The sequence below is a fragment of the Sinocyclocheilus anshuiensis genome, unplaced genomic scaffold (assembly GCF_001515605.1).
Source record: "Sinocyclocheilus anshuiensis isolate Anshui unplaced genomic scaffold, SAMN03320099.WGS_v1.1 scaffold213, whole genome shotgun sequence".
Classification (NCBI taxonomy): Eukaryota; Metazoa; Chordata; class Actinopteri; order Cypriniformes; family Cyprinidae; genus Sinocyclocheilus; species Sinocyclocheilus anshuiensis.
Genome location: NW_015540860.1, coordinates 1,224,549 through 1,229,383, shown reverse-complemented (window position 1 = coordinate 1,229,383; position 4,835 = coordinate 1,224,549).

Genomic DNA, 4,835 nt, shown 5'->3' with positions numbered 1-4,835 from the left:
CCTGTGCAGAGAAACACATGGAGTAGAGGTGGTGGGAGAGTTAGCAGCGGGCTGTATACTTACCTCGGACTTGTGAGCGTCAGCCTGGGATGATTCCAGCGCGGCTCTCTGCTCTCTCAGCTGGGTCTGCCTCTCCACCAGGTCGCGGATCTGCTTCTCCACGGCCTCCAGCTCGAGCTGCACCGAATGCAGCTCGAACGTGTCCTCACCTGTCATGTTGATTTGGATAGCTTTTCTTCGCTTTGTTTTCAAATGAAAGCAATTAAATATTGCTGTGCTGGATCAAATGTAGCAGCTGTTGTTTCAATGTTGGTGCGAAAATTGTTTAATATTCAGGACCCCGGAACTACGTCACTTTTCCGGTCTAGATGACAAAATCGTGCAACATGACAAATTATTTCTCTCTCTCACTTTCAGGTTGCATGGTTGCCATGTCTGCACCTGATTCATTTTAATTCAACTAACTGAAAATGGTAGTTTGTGTAAAGGGAAAAAAACAGTATCTATATGGCAGTACAATATGCGCTGTATTGTATAATGTATTAGCCTATATTAGTGTACACTGTAAAACATACTAGTGAACATTAGTATTTAGCATGCTCTATTTAGAAGGTAGGTTGTAGATGTACATTACAGCAATCAAAAACAGATGCAGTGTTTACAGTGTACCCTATATGTAGCATACTTTAGGTCTAGGGTAGGCTGGCAGTTTCTTGGGGGGACAAATAGTATTCCAGTTTCCTTTGTTTAGCTATTGCTTCTGTCCATTGTCAATATTATGTATTTTTATATTAATAATTTGATTTGTTCTAGCTGTGTTTTTCTCCAAGAGGCCATAAGCAGATATCTTAGAAAGCGACAGCCCTTGTACGCTCATTCTTCATCCTCCTGACTAATGTGACAGTAGAGGCACAAATGCCAAAGAACAGAGTAATGAGTTTGATGTCCATCTCTGCCAACTCTAGCAATCACCTTCCCTGCCCTCATGTTTAACAGATTCAGCTTGACCCAGCCAATCTATCACACTGTTCTTAGAGGAAAAACATCCTCAGAACTAAATGTACCAAGTGTCCAGACAAGTGAAGGCGTACATTCTTAAGCTTCAAAGTTCATCCTGGTGGGGTTACCGCTGCCTGACTGTGCTCTGACATTTTGTGAGCTCTGATCAAAAGGGCCCCCGTTTGCTTTGACAGCACAGAAGACCCCATAAGGTGCACTGCTGAGCCTAAAACTCCATGGGAAACTTCAAGACTGAGCATAATGAATGAAAATTACATGCAGAATATTTCCTTGTTGGAATGTCAATAACATCATACAAACTAAGCCAAATGTCTTTTTTGATACTTTAATGGTACTTTTGTTAGTGATACATGAATGACAATGACAAATATTTTGTGGTTGAACTGTCCTTTCAGGAACAAGCAACAAGAATGTGATTAAATTCATATTCATTCTGGTCTATGATTTTTTTTTACTATTATTTTATGGTTTTGTCTTGTTTAGCCATGGGGTGGCAGACGAGGACTCTGGTATTATTTCTTCTGCAGTAATGTGGGTCTGTATGCTTGTCACAGCAACACAGACCATGACATGCATAATTCCCAAGACCTCAATGGGACTGTCTCGAAAGCTGTTACAGCATCACTGTTTATTCAACCAGATGTAACAGAGCAGAACAGACTGCACTTCTTGTTTGAGATCACAGTGACAAAAGCAAGTGTACACACTGCTGAAGATCTGTTTACAGATGTTTAACACACACACTCTTTATAACCACAGTTATATACACACACTGACAAGAACCATACAAGCTCAACTCCATATTTGAGAGGAACTGGGCGTCTGCATCATGCTTCTTTTCTCTTGAAATATAATAGGGATGTTTTAAAGTGGTTCACCCCAAAATTAAAATTCTGTCATTGTTTCCTCGCCCTCATGTCGTCCAAAACTTGTTGCTGCTATTTTTTATGCAATGAAGCAAATGCACACCTTTTTGAGGTGCTGTGCAAGTCAGAGAAAGAACAAAATATAGCTGCACTCTCATTAAAAAAAATAAGCTTAAGTGAGAGTGCAGTTGTATTTTGTCTTCTTTTTTTTTTTCAATGGAACTCATGAAGTATTTGAAGAATCTTATTTTCATAGTTTATAGTGACCATTCCTATCAAGCTGTCAAGCAAAAAAGGCACCAGAAAAGCAGTCCATATGTTTTGTGTGCTATATTCCAAGTCTTCTGAAGTCATACAACAAATTCGTTTGCACTGTGCTGTTTTGTCATTTAATATTTTTTGGAGCGTCAATCTATTAAATTACGCATTTTATAAAACCATGATCTGCACTCATATACTCTTCTTTTAACGTTTTATTTTACATTAATAACCAGCAAGACAAAACACAAACATTTCGGCTCAAGGCCTTCTTCAGTTCAAATCATGGTTTCATATAGCCTACTGAATAAGAAAAGACAGAAATAATGCTTTTTGACATATCACGTGATGTTGGATATGAAATGCCAATGGTTCTTATGACCAAATGCAAATGATTTCAAATCTGCACCATATTCAAATTAAAATGTACATTATAATAATAATATAGTCTCTTCCTAACAATAACTATAGTATGTCTTCAACAGACTCATGCACCTCTAATAGGGAACATTCTCAAAACATTGTTTAATGTTCTTGCGAGAGTCTCTCAAACTTATGACCAAACATTCTACCAGTAACATTATTAGAATGTTCATTCAGAGTTATTTGATCTTTAATAATGTTCTCAAAATGGTAGTGCAAGAATAGTATATTTATTCATTGTTCAACTAAAACGTTTTAGTTGGACATTTGTTTAACATTTTTTAAATGTCACTGAATGTTCAGAGAACATTGATGTGACATAATGTTCCCATAATGTTTGCAACGTTCCCTGAATGTTTGCACAACCCCCCAAATAAATAAATAAAATAAAATGTTTAAAAAAACTGGATGTTTTGAACGTTCAGAGAACATTCAGAAATAAAGTTTTCAAACAAAAATGTTCTTAAAATTGTAGCGCAAAATTTCACATTGCACATGAAATATTTTTCTGTAACATTTTAGATCAATGTTCATCTAGCATTTTTTTAAATGTTACGTGAAAATAAACGTTAAACTTCTTTCAGAACCTTCAGAGAACATTCGACTGTAAAGGCTGGAACACACTACACAATTTTTGCCCCGATTTTCTGCCAATTTACAGTCTGGAGAAGCTGATACTAGTTGCCGAAAGTCAGAGCCAGTCGGCAGATTTGAGCTGATAGATTTAACAGAAAATCGCATAGTCTGTGATGGTCACAGACTGCGTTTTTTTTTTTTTATCTTCAGACTATGAATCTATCCAGTTGGAGGATATCAAATATGTTGATATATTTGAGCTGATTTTAGAACACATATTGCTTTCATTTGTCATGCATCTTCTAGCAGTTTCTGAACTATTTAAAATAGTATTAATAATTTAATACATTTAAAAAACTGGATGTTTTCAACATTCTGCGAACATTCAGAAATAACATTTTCCAAACTTATCGTGGAGGGAAATGATTATCATCTTAGAACATATTTTTGTTAGCTGGGTATGGAACACTTTTATGTAGGTTTTTTTTGTGTCCATTTTGGAGCTAAACAAGTTTCCTATGAACCGTCACTGTATAAGAAAATAGCTACATGACAGTTCTTCAAAGATTTTCTTTTTTCCACAGAAAAATAACAGCAAATATGGATTTGGAATGACATGAGGGTGACTAAATGACATCATTTTCATTTTTTTCAGCTATTACTTTAACATTTCAGAAGTGTGTGTGTAATACTCCCTCGGGCTGTCACAGATCCTAGCACCACCCCCATCATAAAAAAAAAAACTTCTCTGCGTCTCCTCCATGCACTCCAGCACATCAATCAGCAGATGGGCACCTCACCAGCCTCCCACAGGCACTTGCAACCATCAAACGCATTCACACTGATTTTCCATCCTAAAAATAAACAGGCAAGTATTATTTTGCCACACCCATGGTATTATTAATAAAAGTTTATTACAGAAGCGTTGAACAGTCAGTCTTATAAACTGTTTGAAGCACAGATTCAGAGGACACAGTATATGACACAGACAGAGAAAGCTCATTCAGACTTACACATAAAACAACATGACAAATAACCTGTCACTGAGTGTATTAGCTTGCTTAGCATTGTGGGTATTGACACCAACTTGGTGTTTATGAGTGACAGATTTACACAGATTACGCAGGTTAAACATCCCAGATAAACTGATCACAAACCAGGTAACTGCAATGATCTAGACACCGAGCCAAACAACAAATGCAAAGATTGCTGTTTTTTATCCATTAATTTTTCACAGGTACTACTAAATAGTCCAAATTAATTTTATATTTAGTTTTGGAAAGTTCAAAAGAGGTCACTTTGCCATTTGAATTTGTTGAGGCCCTGTGAAAATGGACAGCTATTAGCACATGTTGTGGGATATTACATATAATATTAATAGTCTGAAGTCAATACTGAGAAAACATTAAGATAACATTAAACAAATACACACACAACTGACACATTTAAAAGAATACATATATAATAAATAACACTGACATTTAACTATTTCAGTGTTTCTCAACCCTGGTCCTGGGCGCCCACCAGCACTGCACATTTTGTGTGTCTCCCTAATCAAACACACCTGATTCAACGCATTAACTCATTAAAAGAAACTCCAGGACCTGAAATAGGTGTGTCAGATAAGGGAGACATACAAAATGTGCAGTGTTGGGGGGCGCCCAGGACCAGGGTTGAGAAACACTGAACTAT